Below are 25,600 nucleotides of genomic sequence, written 5' to 3' on the forward strand. Positions count from 1 at the left end.
TTTTTATGACAGTAACAAGCAATAATTTCTGCACTAAATTGATGCAAGATTAATTTTAAAGGATCACCAATTGCTTTCTTTTGGCATTCATAATGGTGTAATATTAAACATTAGTTTTGGTAAATTATTCTATTTGTTATGACCAAATAGTACCTTCAGATTTGCCTATGGCAAACATCTAATAGGAGTTATACAGCTGAGGGCAGAATTTTGGTGTCTGGCATTGACTTTAAGGACAGAATGACTAGGCTCTTAGATTTGACCAAATGGAATGATACAACAGCAACAGCATGAAACGCATAATTCCTCCCCCCCCCAAATGATAGGCACAATGGAATAAGGCAAATGTGTTAGTCTTTTCCTGGGATGGATGACAGTCCAGAAATACATAGCATTACCATTCCCAAGGGTTTAGAACTCATGAGTCAAGCCCCCCAAAATCATGAGAATGGCTTAAAAATTATGAGACTTAAACCAGGCTCTTTTGATTTGCTTCTGGGTTTTGAGCTTCTAGGGTTCATATTTTCAAGTCCTGTTCTGCAATCATGAGGGCTAGAGACATATCTTTTTTTAAAAATTAAAGCTGATAGTTTCACATAATCACATGACTCCAGGCACTGGGGCTTTAAGAAAAATAGAAAATATTGGAAAGCCACTCAGCCAAAACGCCAAAAAGCATTGTTTCTGTGACTCATGTAGGCCAGGTCTCTGCAGCCCCCTTCAGGGCTGAGCATTATATAGCATTAGAACATGGAGGAAAGCATTTGTACCCAAGACTGAAGCTCAGATGAAATTCACCTCATGCACCAAGCCTGAGTATCACTTAAGTCCTCAGAATAGGGTCGAAGTGGGACTTGAGTGATTTATTTACAGTATTCTGCTTGAAGGTGAAATGGGCAGCTACACAACTTCCCTCATATCATGGCATCATGCTGTGGAAAATCTCTGCAGTTGGTAATACAATTGGACCTGAGGATTCCATGCTTCTGCCTTGTGCCTTTTGAGCATGGAGTAAAGCCCCTTCACACAGCCTTTCCTCCCTGCTGAGTACTTCTTTCACAATGAGATGCAAGATCTTAAAGCAAGATATGTTATCTTAGTTTCCCATTAATGTTAATGACAGTTACATATATAGGTTAGATCAGGTCACCTAGAGTGCATACCTCCCAGTGTGGTACACAATCCAACTTATGATCTGAAAGAGTAAGCAGGTAGTAGGACCATCGTGTAAGCTTTACTTATTTACAACTGTTATTAAAATCAGGATCGAGGATAAGAAAAATACATTAAAACTCATTGCTTCATAAATGAAAAGAGATCTGATTAAATTGCAGTGCAAGATGACCAGAACAATAAAACATCATGTACTAAATTTACCCCTGCTTTGACTCCACTGAAGTCAGTGAAGCTACACCATAGATGAATTTTGGCTCTTGGTGTTAAAATTCTAAAGATCCTGGTGTGTCAAGAATAAACAGTAAAATGTTTAAACAATAAAATGCTAAAAGCATAAAAGGGGTTTTAGAAGTAGTTCCAAGGAAAATGATTAGCTATTTTAGAAAAAAAGTAAATTGCTGTTGCTGATATCATTAGCACACAGATACTGTCCCTATAATAACCTTTTGTTTACAGGCTCCTTTTCCCTTGCAAGGAAGTGACACTGCACATTTCACAGACATTCCAGGAGCTCATTAAGAAAAGAAACGATAGTCATTCATCTATTTTTACTAATATACTTACCTCAGGATCTTAAAAAAAATTCTCCTTGGCCCTCATGAGTAACATGCTTTTCTCCTAACAACAGAAGTTGACCTTCCTATAATATATTGAGTTGTATTGTTGTATAGGATTGAAATCTCGGAGTAATTTGTCTTCAGGTACAGCCCCGAGCAGGAGGTGGTGCCTCTCCAATATTAGCTGCCGAGAGCTTTGTGATTCCCAGACATACTGCGAATCATAATTCCTCCCCTCTGCATCCTGGCTCAGAGGGTAGTAATTTGTTGCTGTCCTTTATCAGCAACAAACGGCAACACCTCCAGTGCCCAAACAGTTGCATTGGCAAGTACATTCTCTGCCCTTCTCCACCCTCTTGATCCACAGGTAGAACGTGGGTGGTCAACATCATTTGATTCCGACAAGCCCTGACCCAAGGTCCAGGGAGCTCATGCAGTAGAATAATTTTTTATTCCCCTTACTCCTTTACATGGGCATGTAGTTCAAGTCACAGTCTAGTGCTAAGGTAGTCCTCATTTCAAAAATAATGTAACATCCTTTTTTCCACCTCTATTTTAAGATGGCATTTACAAAGGAGCCTACTTGCCAGACCTCAGATCAGCTCAGAGCTAGGATTGACATAAAAGAACATGTTACTAGAGCATGTGTTTATTGGCACTGCTGGAAAAGAAAGAGCTTTTTGGAGGGATTCAAAATTATCTTTGCTCTTCAACAACTTTGTTTAAAGGCTTGTCTACACTTAAAACATTACAGCAGCACAGCTGGAAAGGATTCTGCCATCGATGTAGGTAATCCACTGACCAAGATGCGGTAGTTAGTTTAACAGAAGAATTCTTCTATCAACCTAGCGCTGTCTACATGGGGACTTAGGTTGGCTTGACTGAGGTGCTCTGGGGTGTGGATTTTTCACATCCTGGACTGATGTATTTAAACCAACCTAATTTTCTAAAGTAGACCGGGCCTAAGAGATGTACCCAGATGCACCTGCTGACATGTATTTATGTGGCACCAAACCAGTTTACTTTTGTTCTTTCCAGTGAGAAATTGTTCTGTATATCTCTCAACAAGGCCACAAATCTCTATTCTGTTGCTTGTGAGGATAATCTAAATGAGGGAGGTTTAAAAAGAAAATACAAGATTTTCAAATTCCTCAGTGAAACACAAAGCAAAATCCTTTCTCATGAGAGGGAAATGTAGTAAATGAGTATGTGAGTGTCACTTCAGAGATAAAACATTGGCAGTTTTGCCATTGTCAAGTGATTTTTGTGATAATAAATCATTTACTATCAAAAGTCAACAGAATTCATATGGCACATTCACCTTAGCAAATAAGAGAACACATAGGAATTGAAAGGGTTCTGAATGGGAAGTTTACTGTGTCTAAAATTAACACTGACACCCACATTTTTAATACGTGCTTGAGTGGTTTTTTATATTTTGGTTTTTTTTTTTTTAACACTCTTCATTAGCAAAAATGACTCCCTTAAATTTCCCAAGATTTTTAATAGCTGTTCTTATATTATTGTAACTTTTATTATTATTGTTTGCTGAGCAACATGATTGTTCTCGATGCTGTACAATATATAGAAGAAGACATGGTGTCTACCCCCCAGGCAATTCCATTCTTAGTACAATTCAGGCACAGAACACACTGGTTCACCATATCAAGATATAGTCTCCCTCTTCTGCTTGGCCTAAACAACACATAATAATAATAATAATAATATTAATTATTATTATTATTATAACACACCAGGTTGAGGCTCTCTCTCACCTGGAAGATGTCCTCAGCTTCTTTCCTCAATGATCATTAAAGGGCTACCTACCCTTAAGTTGCCAAAGTTACTTGGTAAGCCACCTGGCACAACTTCCCTCTTAAATTCACCCAGCTGGTTCTCATCAGCAACGTGGCTCTTAGGAGGTCCAGCTGTCTTCTCTCCAGAATCCCGAGCTTTCCTCCACAGCTTCACCTACCTTTAAGAACATTGGGAGCCCAAGTTCCCACACTTAAGTGTAGTGCGTTCCTCTGCTTCAAATTCTCTGGTATGCCCTGAGGCTTGATGTGTTCCAGAGTGTGTAGCACCAATCGAGATGCATGCACTTTACAGCGAAGGCATCCAGGGCTCGGGAGAAAAGCAGCTGGAGTGTGCAACAAAGCAAGAGGGAGCCACAGGTTTGGAGAAGGGAGAGGGAGCTGGTGGCAGGTAGATAAATAACAAGCACATGTATGGTACTCTTTAAATAAATAATTATAACAATAATCCTGGGAGAGGATAAACAGAGTATGGCTGACCCTTGTGTAGGTGCTGTACAGTGTGAAGACAAAAGGAGTCTTCATCCCTTGCATCCATTGAAAGGGATGGAGAAGAGGAGGGGAAGCAGTTACAATTGCAGTTCCTGTACCACACCTGCCGGGTGCATACCTGTGTAAGAACCAATGAACTACACCTAGGGTGGCATTTCTCCCCACTGGCTACTGCACAGGCCTTAATGGCACAATGTGACCCCTCCAACGGCACGCAGTTAGATAATGGGGTTGCAAGTAGGCAGCAAACAGTCAAGTGCCCTATTGGAGGAGAATCTCCTTCACCAAAGCCATCCTGTACTTAAAAAAAAAGGGGGGGGAGGGAGTGGTTGATTCATCTCAGTTTACAGAAACAGCTGAGGTTCCTGCCCTTGCTCGATTTGAGCATAGTTTAATAGAGGATTTGTTTCCTCAGACACACATAAGGAAACTGCTTACAGGGCAAAATAAACTTTTGACATTTACATCTTCCTGTCTCCTGTGTGAAGCAGGAGCCATGTTTTGCAAATCTGGAAGTGGCAGAAAGAATCCTTCTTTTAAAAATAATCTTCCTGGCTTATTAAGCACCAGCCCTGAAGGCTTGTTACAGAGAAAACTGGGTGCTCTCTATCAGGAACAACTCTATGTGTGGTTGTTTCACAGATCAGCTCTAGTGACACTTCAGAAAAAAGCCACCTGCTGCTTCCCTCAGCCAGAGGTGCTGCAATTGACATTTAAAAAAAATATAAAATAAAATAAAAGAAGAGAAAATGAGGAAGACGAGAGACTGGGGACAGAAAACACATAGTGGATAGAAATTTGCACTAACTATCTGAAGCCAAGACTAACAGGTAACAAGACAGCAGAGATTGTTTCATTAATTCATATGCTAAACTGATACCCAGCAATCTCTGCAAGCCGGCAAATAACCTAAGATAGATAACATTATTAGAAAAGTGGTAGAACACCCAAAAGTATCATCATTACCTTGTTGGGGAGATAACATTTCTGATCCACTCCTGAATAATAAGGTTATTTTTCCAAATGCTATTTCATATCTCTGGTTCCACTCTTAGAAGTTGTATCCATAATTAAGATACAGTAACTGGGGGCAGTTTTACGTAGGGGGAAAAAAGCACAAAAGGGACTTTTCTCCTCCATCACACTTGCCCGTATTCAATAACTTTCCATTTCCCATTGTCTCATCATTTTGCAAATGATGGATAAGTTTGGAATTAAATTAATAAAAAAATAAAAATAAAAAACATGATCCTGGCTAAATGTGAGCAGAACTATAAATACATCAATACAAAAGGCCAATGCATAATTTTCCAATGTGGACATCCAAATCCCTCATTTGGATGTTGAAATTGTCACTCAAATGGCTGTTTTATTTGCCTGAGTGCTGACTTAACAGACTGAATACAGGATGTGGCAGTACTGTTAAGGCACCCGTGTTTGAAAATTGAGTGCTGACTTTGAATTATTTGTGACTATATTTATTCTGCTGTTCAATGAAAACTAGCATCCTATCTATCCATCATGGCAACTCTCATAACAAATCCACTGGTTCTATATATGATCAGCCTTTGAAAAACAACACATGCTCACCGTTACTGTGTCTATGCTCTTTTACTTTGTTTTACAGGAAAAAACACATTATACACCATTGTTCTTAATTTTAATGTTAACTAGAGAGCTAAAGTGGGTGAGGTAATATCTTTTAATAGATCAACTTCAGAACTTCAGTTGGTGGAAGAGACAAGCTTTCGAGCTGCACAGAACTCTTCTTCAGGTTTGTTAACTAGTTAATGGTAACTGGTTCTTTGTAAATAAAATGCACATCTTTGAGAAAGGAGACCAGTGGGTGAGGATTTGAGAGTGTAAATTTGAAAATAAAGTCACTGATTTGTTGGTCAGAGAGACTCCATGAGGTTAGAAGCACTGGATTTAGGACTTTAAAGGGGACTGGAAGAGATGGAAGCAGGCTCATGGCCCATCCTTTCTACATGTCAGCATAGGTGGGATGCAGAGGGAGAATAAGATATACTAGCTTTATCTGGCAAGCTCTGGTATAATTCCAACAATAGTCTTGTTTAGGTGGCTAAAAAAAGTGTGCTTTTTACCTCAGGGTAACTTGCATGTGAGCTCGCCTGAGGAAAATACAAGTCACTTTAATTTTACCACAAAATAAATTAGGTGAGGTCAACCCTGGGAAGGGTATAATGTCTTCGCTGTTTTATCTCAGGATAGCTCATGTGTATCAGTTACATTGAATAAAAAATATTGCACCTTTTTTGGCCGTGAAGACAAGGCCAATAATCTTGACCTGTGCCATATCTGATATTCCTGTCAAGGAGAGACCATCATTCTGAACTGTATGATGAATTTATGATGTGGATAATAAATATTTAGGAGAGGCTATTAGGTCTACATAATATAATGAAAGACTATCTCAAGTGTATCAATTTTTTAAAAAAATCTCTTGCATATTTACTTACTATATGCAGAGAATTGATGGCTTCTGATTCTTCATGTGCACGTTTGTGAGAGTAATTGTGCCTACAAAAGTGAGCACATACTTGATTACATGGACAACATTGGCATATGGGTGCACAAATTAACATTTGGATGTCTAATTTGTGTGTGCAAAATCAGAGCCTTTAGTTAAAAATGTACTATTCTTACATGAGGTGTTATTAGTTTTAAAATTGATAGTACTCATTAAATGCAAACTGTTTTAACTTTTTATAGTTAGCAAATGTCAATAAATCTATGGCATGTAAAAGGGCACTGCTCACATGGCAGCTATTTGAATTCTATACTTTGTCAAATATATGTACCTCTTAATTCAATATTCCTTAAAGGCAATACTCATTGTGGTTTACAGCATGACACCTGACCTTTTGTTAATGTCAAACATCATTTTATTTTAGCAAAGGAAATGATTATATTTCTATAAATCTAATCATTATTGTTGGGAAATATATATATTAGAAAAAAATAGGAAACACTGATCAACTAATCAGTTGCTCATCTTGTCAGTGATTTCATATGTTACTGTTGACATTTATTTCTGTGGCTAATAGGTCTGAAATGGGGGGGGGAAGGAGAGGAAAACAACATAAAAGTCAAAGTTCTACTCTGAGTGCTGATCTCTTATCTGAAAATGGCTAAGAAATCTGTTGTGTTGATTGGAAAGAAGAATATAGCACTAAGTTGTTTTTTCCACCCAAGCATGATAAAATCATCGATTATACAAGATGTGATTTAGAACTTTACTTGAATGTACCAAGGTTGAGTAGAATTTACTAGGCAACTATTTGGTTGTGGTCTCTCCAGTTCTCCCTACTGGAGTTACAGAATTTAGTTCCTAGACATGGTAATTTTTTCCTCTAGTGAACTGAAACTTTTGCTGTGGGATGACACAGATCAATTGGACTTATATATGTTAATAGATAGCATACATGACCACACTGATCATGTATGCTAATCTATTAACAGATGCAGGTCTTATTTTGTTGAAATGTTATTTTTTATGATTCATATGGACAGTTGAGACTCTATGTTATTAGACAGGTTTTGTGTCTTCAGCAAAGGCTGTGAGGGGATACTTTTTTTATTTTTTCTACTTTTCTCCATACATGTACATTTAGGGAGGGATATGTTTTCTACTGAGCAGCTGAATTGTGTTTAACTGTTTTGCATTGCACAATGTGTTGTCTTTTCTGTGAGAGACACCATGGCAGAATTTTATAGCATGACTAAGATTAAGTGAAAGGAAAGCTACACATCTGCTTTTTGGTTCTGACATGCCTATTAGACTGGTTCATGTACCATAAATTTAGTATTTCTATTTCTATTTATTATGTAGATAGCATGATAAGGATGCATAGTACTACAGAGACAATTTGAAAAGAGACTCTTTCATTGGGATTTTAACATGTAAGACCCTATGACAGGGCTTGCTTCCACAGTCCATCCTTGTGGCCACATGGCCTACTACTCACCCTGTCATAAGGTCTTTGACAGTCTTTCACCAGTTGTCCTGGGGTCCAGTGCAGTGGTGCTTTAGTCCTCTGACTAAGGCATGCTTGAGTCCCACCCCATGCAGGGTATTAAAGTCCAAAAATAAGAGAAAACCAAAAACTCAAAATAGGGTCATCCAATGAGTTTTCAGCAGGACCCTTCCTTTCCACTCAGGGCTCTCTTCAAACAACCATGCCTTTGGTTGGTCTCCCCCACCAGGAGGTTCATCTATCTACCTGCAGAGCTAAGCCTTCTCCTTTTAATTGCCCGCTCTACACCTGATATCTGATGCAGGTGATGAGGCAGACTATGGCTAATTGATCCACATGCCCTCATGCTCCTTTCTAGTGAGGGGCCTGTGCACCAAATCACAGACTGATTTAACAAAATATTTAAGTATGAATTTGACTTTGAGCATGCAAGTAGTTCCTTTGAATTCATGGTTAAAGTTAAGCATGTGCTTTAGTGCTTTGCTGGATTGGGGCCTAAAGTCCCAATTGTGAAAACTCTCAGGACCAAGTATAATGATTACTGCCATGAGTAGTCCATTCCACTGCATTTGGTAATATTTGCAGGACCACACACAAAACTACACAGATCAGAGCAAGGAACCACAAACAGTTGGGGAGATCATGTAAGGGTATGACTAGAGCTGGGTGAAATTTTTCAACTGAAACTTTTTTCAGCTAAAAATGCAGATTCAGTGACACCAAAATAGTTAGTGAATTGATATTGATTTTGCTGAATTATTTTGGTAAAAAAGAAAACCAAACCTAAAAAAATCCTAAAAAAAGTAAAATGAACATTTTCAAAATGAAATGCCTTGATTTTTAATTTGAAATGATTTTTTGTTTTGAAATTTCTGCAATTTAAAAATTTAAAATAAAAAATATTAAAATAAATATCAAATATTAACAAATGCTCAAAATTGAGACAAAACATTTTGTTTTGGGTGAAACAAAACTTTTCATTTAACTTGAAATGAATAATTTTTAACTTTTTGATCTGGCCAAAATTTTTTCAAAATTAATTTTTGGATCGATCCAAAATGATTGTCTTCTGCTTTTTCAGAATTTTTCAGAAAAATCTGTTATTCGTGCAACTCTAGCTATGACAGTAAGCTATAGAGATGTGCTTTGTTATGTACACATCTTGTCTGTTTTTCTTTTCAATGGTAAGTGAATGTCTTATAATTTGAGAGAAAAAAGTATGGAAAGAGATCAGAAGAAAATAGTGCTGGAAGACAAACTAAATTGACTAACTGAAAGTGGTGCTCTTCCTACTGCTTTGTTTCAGGAATATAACCTGTTGGTGACGGCAATCATGACTTGACAGAGGATCAATCACAAGAGTTACAAGTGCTTTGCCCTTTTTGCAATATGTGACAGTTTTCAAAAACATCATCCAAGATAATCCTTTGTGGAACAACCTTTTGGATGATCTCTACTGACCCTAGTTTTCCTACACAAACACAAATGTGCTTCAAATATTATTAGCCCTAGTTAGTATAATAATCTTGGTAACAACAAGATGCAGTCTAACTAAAGAGGTTTTCTGTGCTTAGCAGCCAGAAGAGACACCTTGAACTAACTAAACAAAACAAAACATGTTTAAAGCTACCTGTAGCCTCACACCTGCTATTGCCAGCACATAGTGCCTGATTCACTACTGTATTACTCCAGTTTATGTCAATGTAATTCTAATGGGATCCGATTTACTGACTATGAAGGACATGATTCACTGGAGCATTACTCCAGCTGTATGCAGTACAAGTCCAATGGAGTAACCAATGGAGTTCAGTTTTATACCAGTGTAACTCCACTATTTACTCCCTTGTAGTTATACTGGCATAACACTGGATATCACAGTACTGATCCAAACCCCATTGTTTTGCCAGTGTGCCTCCCACAGCTCTCCTAATGCCTCTTCTGCTATCTGCTTTACAGAATGGATAGGAGGCTAACCACACAGCTTAAATGGCACAGAATTTTGCATTGATCTGGCATTTGCACCTGGGTAACTTACAAAGGACAGAATTTAGCCCTTACTGTTACTTCATCCTGGTTATGTTTTATCGTTTTATTTAGTATCCACTTCTAACTCCATAACAGTTCTAAATGTGGTTAAGTGACATACCACACTGAAGTAACCGAACAATGATAGCTTAGTATACAGACGGCATGACATTTGATTACAGCTAAGCTCCCACAAATGCCAAGAGGAGTTCCTGGGAAGATATTTGATATTGACTTTAAAAATGGTCCACGTGACTAAAACTTAATACATCTTATTAAAATTTATTTTAAGAATATTGATTTTAAAGTAGAAATCACCTACAAAGAGAGACCCGCGATAAAGGCCAATGTGTAAATTGCTTTAAAACTGTAGTTACTGTAATTATATGGAGCATTTTATAAGCACCTAGGGACTGCTTTGGATAGGTGACTGAAATTTAATCAGTATCTGGCAGATTGCCTTTCTCTTGCACCTCACATTTCCAAAGTACTATTCTAGGGCAAACCTGCTAGCATTGTGAACCTTTATTATCACATTTGATCTCTCTTTGAACATATCCCAGAAGAATGGCTTTCACAGTTCTCATGGAAGATTTGGGAGCTGGGTCATTTTTCTCAATAGCATGTGTCTCCCTTTTCAGTTTTGGGCAAACTTCATTCATCTATGTGGTCTGGGTTTTATAATCACATGGAGCATTATGTATGAAATGCATAAAAGATTGGTTTGTTAATGCTGCCACCTGAGACTACAAGATAAAGGAAGCTTGCACATTCCTTTGTACTCCAAGGACCTATGCGTTTGTGTTAAATCTCTTAGAAAAGACAACTTATTTCTTCTTTATTTGTGTTAAATGGCAAAAAATGGATAGTTTGGGCAAGGGAGCCTGAATGCTCTCTCTCTTTTAAAGCAAGGAGATAACAGAAAACAATTATAAATGGTAAAAGTGAAAATTAACTTATCTTGAGAGTTTGTGGATTTACAAATAAGAAATCAATGAAGCAGATTTAAAACATGTTTGATTATTTTTGATGGTTCAAGATGTAAAGGTCTTAAAGTCTAAATAGAATTCTTAGAGCTTACCTTCATTAAAGCGGTAAGTATTGGAAGATATACAGTAGCTGTCTAGATTGATTATTATATTATCTGCTTTGCAGAAAAATAATATACTTGTCTCGGTGCTTGTTGTGAAATCCTCATTATTTTGCTTAATATACTCTGTCCCCAGAGTAAATTAAAACATTTATTTCTTTTGTATTGTAGTTTGCTTAAACTTGGATTCTTGGAACATATCTGGATTGTGCTGTGACATCTGAATCCTAGAGATCAATTTATAGCTGTTAAAGATCATGAAGAATTGTCCATTAAAACAGTTAGTATTTGACAAATAACAACATCTGTGTTTAGTATAGAAATTGATCAAACAGATGCCCAAATGAAAGTCTGCTTGAACAAACTTATTAGTCAGTGTCCTGGTCTTAACAGGCTGCCTTATTAAATAACTCTAGATGTATTAAAATCACACTCTAATGTGATAGCATCATGAAATAAATACCTGTGTCTAAATGACAGTTGTTAGGCCAACAATTACTAAAAACTGAAATATACAGAAAACATACTTTGATTTTGAATGAGTGTGTACATATATGTTGCATTTAGACATACGAAACAGGCAAATTATCAGAATTGTTTATACTGTGCTACAGCCACTGTGCTGCATCACTGAAGTCTTTGTGGAGGATGGAAATTTTAAGGTTTTGTTCCAATTTGGAACAAAGGATTTCAAGATTATGATGTATGGCTTCATACTGAAAATTCTCTTGAAAGAAAATTCCAGAAATATTTGTTTCAGATCAATTAGAACATTTTGTTTAGACAAAAATAGAAATGTTTTGTTTTGATGTTGACTTTTAATTTTTTTACATTATATTATAATATCTAATAAAAATACAAACATTTCAAAACTAAAAGTCATTTCAAACCAAAAACTCAAAATGTTCTGTTCCAAAAATGTCAAAACAGGACATTTTGACATTTTTGGAACATTTCCCCCCCTGGTTTTGCTTCAAAATGAAATGTTCATGCAATCGACACATGCTTTTTCAAAGTGTTTCAATTACAATGGAACTGCATTCTCTGATGGACAATGGTTCCATCAGAGGGTTTTTTTTGTTTTTTTTTTAATATATGATCTAGCTATTGATTCTATTGGGAGTAGGACCAGAGTTTTACAGACAAATAAAAGATATGACCCTGCTACGGGAGCCCACTATAAGTCAGCAATGGATCACGGTTAACCAAGGAGAGGGATATGGGAAGAACAAAAGGTGATAAGAGTAAAAGATTATAACAGATGGTTTTTATTAGATATACATCTTACTAGTTAATTTCTCTCTCTTTGTATGTGAGTATGCATTTGTGAGTTGTTTAAAAAGTTGTAGATATTGTTGCTCTGGATTACTGTTTAATTTACTACAGGCTTTGTGTATGTATTTTATTTGCAAATTATGCATGTGGCCCTTATCTTGTATGTGTTTTGCAGACAATATTAATGCTTGGACTTAAAGGTATACCCCAAATGAATGAAATTTATTTTAAAAAATGAATAAATAATAATATTTTACCTTCTACCATGAATAATGATACTTAACATTTATACAGCATTTATTTTCCAAACCGCTATACAAATATTAAACAATGAATCCTCACAACAACAAATCAGTGACTTTATTTTCATAGGTTTGGACTTCTGAGCGCTCACAGCTCCCTTTGAAGTCAGTTGAAGTTGTGGGTACTCAACAGCACATATTAAAATCAGGTGTTTGGGTGTTTAAACATGGATTTAGGTGCACATCTTTAGATTTGAAAATTTTGGTTTAAGTGACTTTATGGAAGGAACATAACAAGTCAGTAGAACTTGGAGGTTCATGACTCCCATCATGACTCCATCACCTTCTGTTCTCAAGGATTCCAAAACAAATCCCAAATCCACTATCTTGTACCCTGTCCCGGTAAGGTCAAGTGGGCATTACAGTGATAGGCGACCACAGAGAAGTTGTATGGTGTGCTTCAGGGAGAAGAGGAAGAATCCATCCTCCAGACCATGGAATGGCTGTTGAATGAAGTCTACTCTAGTCAAACGGCTGAAGTAGTCTGTACAGTTCTTTACATACCGCCTCGGCTATAGGGGAGGAGAAAAGAATATGCAGCGGCAGATCTTCCAGTTCAACCCACCTCTGGGCCGCCATGCTGCGACCTCTGCTGCACAGGAAGTGCTTAGAAAGTTGGTTCAATAAAGAGAACGCACATCCTCTTCAAGACCTCCTAAAGTTCTATTCTGTTCTATTCAGGATCTTATACCATATTCATCACCACAATATCTGAATGCAGCATAAAAAATTAAATAGAATAGTTCGGCCCTTCCTTTCCCCTGCACAGCAAAAATGCAATGATTCCGTTCCTTTGGGATCTCTACAGCTGCAGTTGAGAATGTGGGATTTTCTCCTATAAGAATACAGAGACAAATGTGGCTGTTTGGATATGTTGTTAGAAGAGAGAGTGCAAGTAGCCTCACCGTCAGCTCACCAATACAGGAGATACCTGAAATTCGGAGGTAGTGCTCCTTGGAATGTTACCCAGCAAACCTGGGCAGTAGATCTGATGGAGCTCCATGACTCTAAAAGAGTTAGCCAAGGCTCCCCTTCATGAGGTACGGGGGGAAGGGGAGGGGTGTTGAGGGATGATGCATCTGCAACTTTCCATACTGCAATAAGGAACATCTCTGGCCATGCGCCCACTGAGCCATTCTGCTGGTGTCTGCTCTGCACAGAAAAAGTATCTCAGGCCACTTCCACTCAGGTCTTATAGCTTACTACTTCCAGCTCCAGTGCACTTCAGGGGCTTGCCCACGGGAATTACTTTACTTCACTTGCAACTGAGATCCTGCCACTTATGGGGTGCTAAGGCACCTACTGGTGTGCAATACACGTCATAACAAAGGGGAAGGGAAAAATCTGGTAAGTGACACTGAGCCAGACTCTATTATTACAAGAAATGCCACAATATTTTAATGTCTAGGTGTAAACTAATTACATAAGGTCGCATCCGAAAGTCAGAGTACATTTTACAGCCAAAATGAACTGAATAGAACACAACTGACCTTGGAAGAATGAAAGTCTGAATCAACCCTCAAGCTGACTAAAACATCAGAAACTCCAAAGGTATCCTAAGAAACTTTCACAGTGGGTCAATGCAAATTCCTGACTTCCCATTAAAACCAGGGAGAGAATAAGATGTGTGAACAACAGACAATGATCAGCATAAGTTGTGATGCTTCCAGCTTTAATCATGAGCAACCCCAAGTATATTTACAGAGGAAAGCTTACCTATATGGTATTCGAAAACCAGAGGGTGTAAGTTTAGACTGCTAACAGGCAAGTCTAATTTTCCTTCATACTTAGGGTTTCATAGTCAACCATACCCACGAAAAAATAGTACAAGTAGTAACCTGATATTTATTCTCCACAGACATGAAGAAAGCTTAAAGAATTACACGTCTGAAACATTTGACATGTATAACTGTTTTAATTGTAATGTTGTTTTTTAAATTGATTTTTTGCTGTGTTATAAGTTGAAACAGTGGCAAAAGTTCACAGTAAAGAAGCAAAGCTTACACTAGGGTGAGGAAAGAGGGCACTAAGTCTGTCCAATCCAATTAATCGACACATATTTCTAAAATAGGGAATGTGGTCTTATGATATTACATAGAAGTATCTGTTCTTCTTAGGTTTAGTGGATAGTAAAGTGGAGCTGTTTCCCAACACCAGTATGATCTATTTGTCAGTCTTCGTCATTATAGCATCTCAGCACCTGAGAAACATTAAACATCAACTCCCCTGTGAGAAAGGGAGTATTATTATTTTTCCTTATTTTGCAGATCAAGATTCAGTCAGAGACAGATTAAGAGGCTTGCCCAAGGTAACACTTGGCCAAGCAAATTTGTAACAGAACCAAAATTTGAACCAAGGTTGCCTTAACCACAAGTCCATTTTTCCTCCTAGTCCATCCTCACTTGCTAGTCTAAACATCCCCCTGATGTCTGCACTTAACTAAATTACTCACTGATTTTTTCCTAATGTGCTCAAGCTAAAACCTATGTACAGAGAAAGGAAAGCAAATTTAGAGTTATAACCTGTTTTTGTAGCAAATCATATTCATGTCATTGATATCCATATTAATTCAAAATATATTTGGAGCCACTATACCTTATTTCTGTTTTTTACATAAGAATTGTCATTCATGTCACATATTAAACCAAATTAAATTATAAAAATACTCCGTGCTGTAAGAACCAACAACACAAGTATCTCCTCTTATTACACGGAGACAAACAAGTAGTTTATTGGAAAAAATATGTGAATCTCATTTCTGATCCTAATGAAGCAAGTAGCCCATTATACTGAGGTTAATTTGTTGACTCATGATTTCTACTTATCCAATGATATACTGAATCATATGAACAAACCTCTACATCTAATCAGTTTTTTTATTGAATCCTGACCTTTAATACACCTTCTTCTTGATTATGAATGACAGTGACCTTTATCTAATTTAAAACAGACATACTGATGCAAAAATATGCAAAGTACACATGTAAATTCTGAATTAAGATGAAGATGTGCATAATCTTCTGGGGAGAAAGATAGAGATGTTTACATTAGGGCCAATTGATGGTATGTGTGTGTGTGTGGGGAGAATAAACAAAAAAACAAAACCAAACAAAACCCCAGAACAAGAATGGGTTTGGAGGAACAGCTGCAGAGAGCCTGAAGTCTGTTTAGATTTCCAGAGCTTCTATTTAGAATCCCGAAATGTCAATATAAATATCAATTTTTATTATGCTTTTCAGCATTTTATGACATTCATGAAATGAGCAAAATTCAGTAAAGTCAGACAAAATACCTCTTGCAAGCTTTGGCAAACTATGCTTCCATATTCCATTGTTTTTTCACTTTAAATACATAAAATTCATTCCCTGCAACAGAAAAGCTGAGTCAAATTCACAACATTCTAAGTGCTGTATATGTTCGGTTCATGCTGCCCTTTGTCTCAAAATGGAATGCCATGTGCATCATCAGGCAATATTCTTTTTAGTCCATAACATATTTAGAAACTGCTGTCGCTACTGAAAAAAGAGTGATTTCTGGGGAAAAAAAGTACTTACCTAACTTCCCCCCCTTTCCTGGCACTTTCTTCTTTTTCCCCTTAGGTTAATAAAAATGGGCTGCATTGACAATACTAGAGATGAACCCAGCCATGGGCACATTCTGAACTGCAGCATAAGCCTATAATCCACTCTCTCTTTTCACAAGTCATTCTTTCCTATGATGAGCTCTGAAATGAAATTGTACATCAGCTGCTCAAACATTGGAATCCATTTTTTTTAAAGAATATACAGAAAATTTGCAAAACTAGGAGTAAAGAATGTCAAAGCACAAGTCTAGTGAACACATTCTTCTGACAGAATCCTACCAAACAGTACCTGGCATTAGCATGTACTTTCACGATTAACAAGAGGGGGTTGTCAGACTACTATTTCTGAAATAAACAGATTTATCCTGACAGATAATCAGCAGTTTGCACTGCCTAATACATGTTATCATCCACGACTGACATCATTACATTAAAAGCACACTTACTATAATCTTTCATTGGAAATTAAACAGATTTTATGTAAGACATAAGATGGATCTTTTGGGGAGTGAAAGGGGACTGGGAAGGGAGAGAGGAATGTTGGGGAGAACATATACACTAAACAACAAAGAGTAAATCCCAAGAAAATCAATGCCAGGTTTAGTCCCTCAGAATCTATTAGCATAATTTCAAAAGATATTAAAACCAAATGTGCAGAACTGTTAAATGTGTACTATACATGCAACAAGTATCGGGGTAATGCCTTTCACTTTCCCATGATTCTATCTCAATGGTATCCTCTGTGTGTCTGTCTGTGTCTAGTCCCCTGCCTTACCCACAATAGGAACTAGGCACCTAACAGTGACATCACAAATTTGTGATATATTTCTGATTTAGACATTTATAGTCAAATTTTTAAAGCTGGCCATGGATCTTGGGAGCCCAACTTGAGTGAAGTACCATGGGGCTGATTTTCTGAGGTGTTGAGCACATGCGTTGTGAGTACTCAGCAGTTCTGTTAATCTGTCCTCAAAATGAGCTCCCAAATGAAAGGAGGCATCCCTGATCAGTGATCATGTTTGTAAACGTTGGTCTTAATTCCTAAGGGCCAATTCCTGAAATGTTCTTTTAGTTAAAAAAAAGTAAGGATTGTAGGATTTGCCCTGAAGTACAAAGAATGTGTGTTCCTGACTGGTCCTATAATTCCTTGAGGCCTGCTTAGGCGATGAAACCAATGTGGTTATGCTATGCCTGGGTAGGGGCAAGATATTAGAAGCTTGTGCAGAGATATTGAACCATCTGTGTGCTACAGTGCAGAGAGTTTTGGGACAGGATACAGAAAGGCAGGGAAAGGCCAGAAAGATGTAGGTTAATACCTGGTTGATCTGGAACTAACACAGCCAGGCTGTGCAAACCCCTTGGAGGACAGTGCAGAAGCTACTGAAACCCAGTGGTTGAAAAACTGGCTGCAGAGCAGTCCTGTAGCATGAGGGAAATGAGGAATGATTTCCACTCACACATCTGACATCTGTGGAACCTTCCTCACAAACAGCTTGTTTACTCAACTAGCTTTTTCAGCAGGAACCAAGAATGGGCTCTGTGAGGACAAGAAAGTTTTAATAAAAATGATCTCATATTCTTCCTTCTTCTAGGAATGCTCAAAATCCTTTGAGGATGTTACCTTGCCTCAAAAGAAGGACAATGAGCATAAAATAATTCCAGGAACATTAGGTCTAATTCTGAAATTTTTCTTTCTTTCTTTCTCTCCTATATTTTTTATTGTAGTCACAGTGTCATAGTTAACATTACATTGTTATTACTGACTCCACTGACTCGCAGAACACAGCATAGTGCAAAGGTCAGGGAACAGAAATTGCATAGGTTACTTAGTGGTTGTATTCCCTTTAGCAAGCATTTACTCCTTTGGTTGTAGTCCTCCTAGCTAAAGCATACAGCTTCTGAGCCACAGGCTCTGTAAAAAGGTGAGTCAAATGTCCAAGTTTTGGGTCTATTAGTTTATTTAGGGTAGTAGAGAGACAAGGGGTGAGGTAATATCTTTTATTGGACCAACTTCTGTTGGTGAGACAGACAAGCTTGCAAGACAGAGAGAGAATGAGAGCAAGCTTGTCTGTCTCATCAGCAAAAGTTGGTCCAATAAAAGATATTACCTCACCTACCTTGTCTGTCTAATATCCTGGAACTGGCATGGCTATAACACCACATACAATATTGAGAGTAGTGAATTTCTCCACAAACAGAACCTGAAAACTGGGTGCATTCTGGTTTTTCTATCCTTGTACAGTTATTTCAACTTCTTCTCTTTGCTGCCAGGGTAATAACAGCTGGTTACTGAAGGGTCCAGTTTTGAGAATTGATTCACACCAACGCATATTTCTGAAACTATCTAAGAGATTTTTTAATGTTGCAACATTAACAGAGGATATGTGACAAATGCAATCTTCTTGCAAAATCCTTGGCAGTGTCATACAGAATTTAAATGAATTTATAATTATGTGCTAACTATACATTTGTTTAACACTCACATTTCTCAAGAATGAAAAAAAATAAACTATTCTTTTAAAATACAGTCTCTTAGCTGATTTAGACCCGTTTCAATCTCACTGGTGTAAAACAGTGAAACATTTGGCTGTGTGGCTTTAGCCTCACGTACTGGGTACTGTATGCCAGGCAAATCCAGAGTCTGATACTTCAACGAGGATCAAGGAAAGAAAAAGCTGATCTAACAAAGTGGTCTCACTTGTTCTTTTTACCCTACTCTGAAAATGTTGAATTGCTATTCACCCATATTCTGCATATTTCTTGCACGTGATTATGTGTTAAGGCTGTTTGATTGTTGTTTACATTAGATATTTTGTGTCCAAAGGTCAAATGAGCATAGCTTTTGAATCAGATTCCGACTGGCTGCTTTTGTAATACTTAATCTTTGCACACTGGGAGGAAAAGAAAGTGGGAGACAGTTCAAGCTAACTCAAATAAACAGACAGAAGTAAAGCAACAATTGCTTTTCTGTACGGACCTGCTCTTGCTCGTTTCTTCTTTAGAGATAACACTCTTTGACGCAACGTCAGATAACCATGTTCAAAGTTTCACAGGCTAACCATTTAAAGATGCATTTCCACTCCATTTATTTTCCTTTATCTGAACCCTCTATTGGTTCATTTCAACTGAGGACATTTCAAAACAGAGACATGTAGGGGAAAAAAAGGGCCCACCTTGACACACCTCTGGAGATTACAAAGAAAGGCATATGACATTAGAATGCTGTGTTCTGATAAGAACAGTTGTTTGCATAAAAATTTTAACTATTACTAAAACTTCAATGAAGTTTCAAGGAAAGAAAGACAGATAAAGCCTCAGGTTAATTTCAGTCATTACCAAGCACTTTACACCTGCTGAAAAATTCCAAAATGCAAAGGGATGTCAATCTTGTTCTTTAGGAAATTTTTTTTTAAAATGGAGAAGACCTTCAAAGGCGGTCAGTAGACAAGACAGTCAATTACAGACCTGATTCAGCTCTTAACCCCTTGAGGTATAAGTAAGCTTTTTCTGCAATAGCAATCATTTTCAGCATTCATTCAGATAAAAGCCTAAATTTTCCAGCATGATACTTCAGCAATGTATTCTGAAGTACAAGGCAATGACAGGTATTGCAAAATAAGAGCATGATATAATCAAATACGTAAATTGATGAGACACCCTGGGGAACACATATTCTTTTTCTGCTGCCGTAGCAAGTCACCAATGACATCTCATTGCTTGATAAACTTGTCGTCACATAGGTTTTCTTTCCTACTAACCTATATTGCTGTACATTTTCTGACATGATCTATCATATGTTCCCTCCATTGCTAAAAGACTCTCTCCCCATCTCTCTCTCTCTCTCCCTCTCTATTTGTAAGGCACAATACAGCAACTAGACTTGGTTAAAACTGAAAGCAACTTGGGCCTCATTGAACACTGAACAAGTTAGATGGAACTTATTAACCATCTCTATAGCATCCTTTTAAGGTGATAATTTATCTTTTTAACTGTCCTCTGTAAAACCTGCAGAAAAGAGCCTGATGGGAGCAAGTACACTGCATTATATACAGCTACAAGGTTTACCACATCCTATAGTTTCTCTTGCAAGGCACACTGAAGTGGAGTAAAAGGTAACTTATCTTGAAGAGTTGTTTCAGTGAGTTACCATAGCAAGGGCAAGATCACAGATGAAGAGGAAGAAACCATTGTCAGTGGAAAACAGAAACCAGGTGTAAAGGACCCTAATAATTTTGTTTAGAAGACTATGAACTAACTTGAAGCTTACCATATGGGTTAGATCTTTGGAGAATTTCCTGAGAGGCTAGCAAATAAATTCAGAGGCTTATATAAAATGCAGGGCCTGGTTTTCCTTTCATTTATTTCAGTGTATCAATGAATTCAAGGTGTAAACCTGGTGTACGTAAGAGGAGAATCATACCAATCATTTTGAAATTACTCAGTGAAATGATGATGGTGACTCACTAAGGAAGACTTCCATACCTGTAAAACATTGGCCATTTGGTTGATGGGGAAAAGGAAGCCGAAAATAGCTGTTTGCTACAACATTTTTTTATTCACTTACAAAAAGCTTTTCCTGCTAAAGGTCCTTTAGCCCCCTTTTCATATTTCCAGTAGTGACTTATCTAATCTCATCTCTCTGATTATCAAATTCCATAGGGATCTCCTTTATCTCCCAACTTTATACTGGCCAGAATTTCCATTAAAAAAGATCCCTAAGGTCTTTCCTGAAGTTCACTTTTCCTATCTAAAATTCCCTACCCCCATTTTATTTTTTTGTAATACCCAAAAAATGTTCTATAAACGCTCTTGCTCCTGGAGTAGGGAAGAAGAATGAATTTGCACTGGACTCTTTCCTCCTTCTCTAAATCAAAATTGCTGTGTGTGCAGCAAGCAGAATGGAGAAATTTCTCACTCTCTTTCTATATGGAAATTATTCTAAAATTTGTAATTTGTGAAGGCATTGTTCAAAAACACATACTGGTTCTTCCTAGGTAACTTTAATTTACTTAAAAAAACAACCCCTGGCACTTAAAATAGTTAACAACAATTATAATTACTGGATAAGAAAGAAAGGTCAGATTTCTGTTACATCACTGTGAAAGGCTTTTATTACACACTCCTATAAAACATATTTCTTTTGTCAGTTGCCATCCTAGCAGACTAGCCTGCATACCAATAGGAACACTAAAATGCCAAGAAGCAGAAGATAGTTATCTGCTAAAATCTATGTAGAGTAACCTAACAAATGCCAGAGGAAGAAAGATTGCCCTCTGCACAGTAATACTTGTGTAGATGTCTTCTTTATGCTAACAATGACAAGGCTCCTTTCGTTTGTACTGTACTCCAAAATCAGAATGCATTTTTTTCAAAAGCAGACCGTATATCAAAGAGAAAAGATAGACATTCTAGGAACTGGGATACTTAATGTGGATAGCAAATACATTTACCTGAACACTGCTAACTAAAAGATTCTAGTCCACAATGTTAAAACTGAACATTTATACCATCAGTATTATTCAAGGTACTAGGGAAGGTTTTTGTTGGTTTTAAACTTTTTTCTTTCCCCTCTTTCTGTCCATTCTGCTTTACAAAATTTCCCTCTTACCTCTATTCTGTTTCAAAGTTTTAAAATTACAGTTGTTTTTATCAACTCCTAAGTTAGTTATATAATGGTTCTATATGAATAATATATACAAAACTAATTATTATAATTTACAAATTGCAGCTGTTTTAGGTGACAAACAGGAACTTTTATTGCAGGACAAATTTAAGGAAGAAGAATTCTAATGCTGTAACTTCTGCACTGTGCTGCTCTTCAAAACTATTATTTTATTGTATTTGAATATATCTAAAATTGTCCTGTCAAAGGCACATTTCAGATGTAACTCTAAACTCTGCCAGCAAATCCAAAGAAATGTTCATGAAGTGATGCCAGACTTACTGTCTGCCTTCATACAATCAGTGTGCTTTCAAACGTGCTAGTTTCATATTTCTTGTTATACACACTTTGAGTCAGAACTTTACTGAGTAAATAGCGCTCAAATTCCCCCTCCCCCTGCAGTCTATAGGAATTATGCCCAAAACTGGTTTTGATCCAGTTAACTTTCTTTTTTTTTTTTTAAAAAAAAACCAAGCATTTTATTTTCAACATTTCAAAAAATAGATATTAACACACAACTATAATGGTTACATTTAATTACTTCTACTACTACTGGCAATTCTATTAACAATATGTTTATCTTGTGGTCTACATTTATTTGACAGGCCCATTTGCAACAAGGCCTGCAGTTTCCTTGTATACAACAGTGCAAAGTAAAAGGTGACCTTTTTATTTATGTTTAAAACATTTCAACAGTTAGTTCTGCTCCAAAGATAACACCCTAACAAGGTTCAAGGCCAGAAACCCCTGACAATATTGACTTTTCACTTGATGACTACTGCACTGCATTAACTTAAACAGACACCGGAAAACATTTTTTAAAAGGAAAAAGAAAAAAGCTTAATTGAAGGTTGCATTTGTAGACTAGAGAGCCTCTATGTTAAAATCGTACTTGTCATTGTAAAAAGGATAAATAGCTGGCTAAATAAACATTAGAATAACAGTCACTTAAACAACTGCACCTATACAGATAAGTAACAAAAGCATCAGGCACCTGGCATCATATTAGGACCTACTGATGACAACAACATGAATCATTATAGTGACACCTAATAATGAGCAAACAGTGACGGTATTACATGTCTTTAGAAGAATCAGGCTCCTACCTTTACAAGACAGATGGACGGTAAGTCCCCCTTTAAAGAAAGTTGTCAGTAAAACGGGGCTGCAGTTGCAGTAAATTGAGTCCTTTCAGTCACTGTATACATGCAGCAGTTCTGCAATGAGGGAAAAAATATTATGGGAGGAGCAGCTGTGAACGAGTGACCTCCTGAAGCTGAGTTCTCTTTGTGAATCAAGCACTGGGAGCCAGTGCCTCTGATTTGCATGGATTATCTCCACTTGAACAGATACATTTAAATTTATCTGGCACGGTGGCAAAAAAATGGGAGAGTAAGTGAATGAGAGCGAGAACAAGAGAGAGAAGGGGAGAGAGAGAAAAAGAAGACAAGAAATCGGGAATCTTGGCTGGATATGCTGGTTCTGGCAGAACTGTGTCTCAGAAGAGCTACAGCTCCCTCTTCATGTCACAATTGTAAGATAAGAAATGCTGTCATTAAGCACTGGTTAATAACAGAATTCCCCCCTCACCCTCCCCCCCCGAATTTCTGATGTTCCATTTGATCAGATTTTTATAAACACTTAATTATTCTGTCATCATAAAGTCAAGATTTTATACTGGAAGCTTCAAATGATTTGTATTCAGGCAGGTAAAAGAATGAGGCAGGTAAAACTCCCCACGTAATTTTAAACCCAGAAACATTTCAAACTGAGTAGTTTGTACAAATTAAGACAGATTTCTCCATATGCCTTAAAATACACTTATTGAGTATGCAGATAACTTTAAAGGCATGGATAGAAGATGGCATTCAAAATGTTGATATATAGTTGTCTTTGACAAAAATATCATTGCTCTGTGTGTGTAAGCCAACATTTTTGAGATTACTGAAATGTATCAAGACAAAGAGACCAGTGAAAACCCTCTAACAATCTGCATCCAGCCACTTCTCCCTTATTACCATGAATAACACAAGCATTACCTGTCAAATTTTCCCAATTTGATTTAAATGAAGTACTTATGCTGATTAGGGAAGTATGAGGAACCCTCTTGAGCCTTCATCAAAATTAAGATGAACCTGAACTAAACTTTTTTTCTGGTTCAAAGGCATTTAGATAATTTTTTCCTCATCTTACAATTTCCCAGTTTACAATTTTTTGAACCTCTAAATATAGCTGTTGGGTACCAGTTGGACCAAAAGTCATTAAATGCAGAGATAATAGCTATTCGGAAATGGGAAGTAACAGAAAGCTTTGAGAGAGTTTATTTTTATGAGATTTCAAGCCCAAAGCTGCAATCTCAAGGAATTCAGATAATTCAAATGTACTTCAAATAAAAATCTGAACTTTTGGTGCTTGTACAAACCAAAGCCAAATTGCAAAACAGTTGAGGGTCACACATGAAACTTTAAATCCCTCTGTCTCATGTCTCCCCTTTTTAGCCCTGATTCTGCAAAGAGACCCAAGCTAAACAGATCCTGTTCCCATGTACAGTCTCAATGAAGTCAAGCAGAGTCCATGCAGGCTCAGGAGTCTACCCCCTGCTTGGAGCCCGGTTGAAATCACTGGGGACCCGCCTAGGGGTTCACTTTGCACGATGGAGATATTTGCTTGAAACCTGGATTCTTAGATGATGCATCTAGCTAAACAATAAATATTGTAAGTACTAAGCTTACCCCTGCCATGAAAAATTGCTTCTTGGAAGTAATCACATTTACAGTAAAACTCACTGCAGATAAATGATCACACAGATGCTGGACAAAGTCGTGGGGAATATATCTAGATTCTCTAATAAAAGCTATGTGACACAGTTATTGGTAACTGCCTATGCCCCATACACAGCCACTAACTCTTAAAAATGCACTTGGCTCTCTCCAAAAAAATTGGAGATTCAGATGATTTCATTTGGGGGGCTAGATCCTTGAGCTGTGCCCATTTACACCAGTTGAGGATTTAGCTCTGAATGTTTATTAGAAATGTATCCAAACTGCCTGAGGTTTCATAGATCCTTCCCATTTTTCTCTTCCATCTTTCCTTCCATGTTTATCTCAAACCCATAATGGGTTGCCAGGTGTCCAGTTTTCAACCGGACACCCGGTTGAAAATTGACCCTCCCCAGCCTGGTGAAAATGAGTGAGTGAGTGAGGGTGGGAGAGAGCAAGCAATGGAGGAAGAGGGGGATGGAGTGAGTGGGGTTGGCCATATCTCACCTGCTCCTTTGCCTCCAAAATTCACTTGCTCCTCCCACTTACCCTTTCTCTGACCTCCCAGTAAGTGAATGAGTACCCTTCTTTCTTCACAACTTTCCATGACAAATCCATATTTTACACACTATTCCCTGTGAAGGGTTACGAGTAGTGTGGCTCCTACTGCTAGAGGGCCTTGAAAAGCACCATGAGCCAAAATCTGCTCCCAGAAGTGGTGTAAATGCTGTGTAACTCCACTTTACACCAGTATCTTGAAGAGATTAATTTGGCCCAAGCTACTCATATTAAACTCCCTTAACCTCAGTGACCACTTCTTAAGTCTCCTTTGGCTTCTTTTACTCTCCAAGGTCCCCAATCAATCCT

At 37.4% G+C, this 25,600-nt stretch overlaps 1 long non-coding RNA gene across 1 annotated transcript in view; it reads right to left on the reverse strand.

Annotated features, from left to right (window-relative positions):
• LOC115271264 overlaps positions 1–23,295 on the reverse strand; it is a 268,475-nt gene extending 245,180 nt beyond the window's left edge. Inside the window, exon 1 of the long non-coding RNA XR_003899870.1 lies at positions 23,081–23,295. This is a non-coding gene — a long non-coding RNA (uncharacterized LOC115271264). The remainder of the gene's footprint in view (positions 1–23,080) is intronic.
• Between the last annotated feature and the right edge of the window lie 2,305 nt (positions 23,296–25,600).

This window comes from Terrapene carolina, unplaced genomic scaffold (genome assembly GCF_002925995.2).
Source record: "Terrapene carolina triunguis isolate 2854851 unplaced genomic scaffold, T_m_triunguis-2.0 Scaffold211, whole genome shotgun sequence".
In the NCBI taxonomy this organism is placed as follows: domain Eukaryota; kingdom Metazoa; phylum Chordata; order Testudines; family Emydidae; genus Terrapene; species Terrapene triunguis.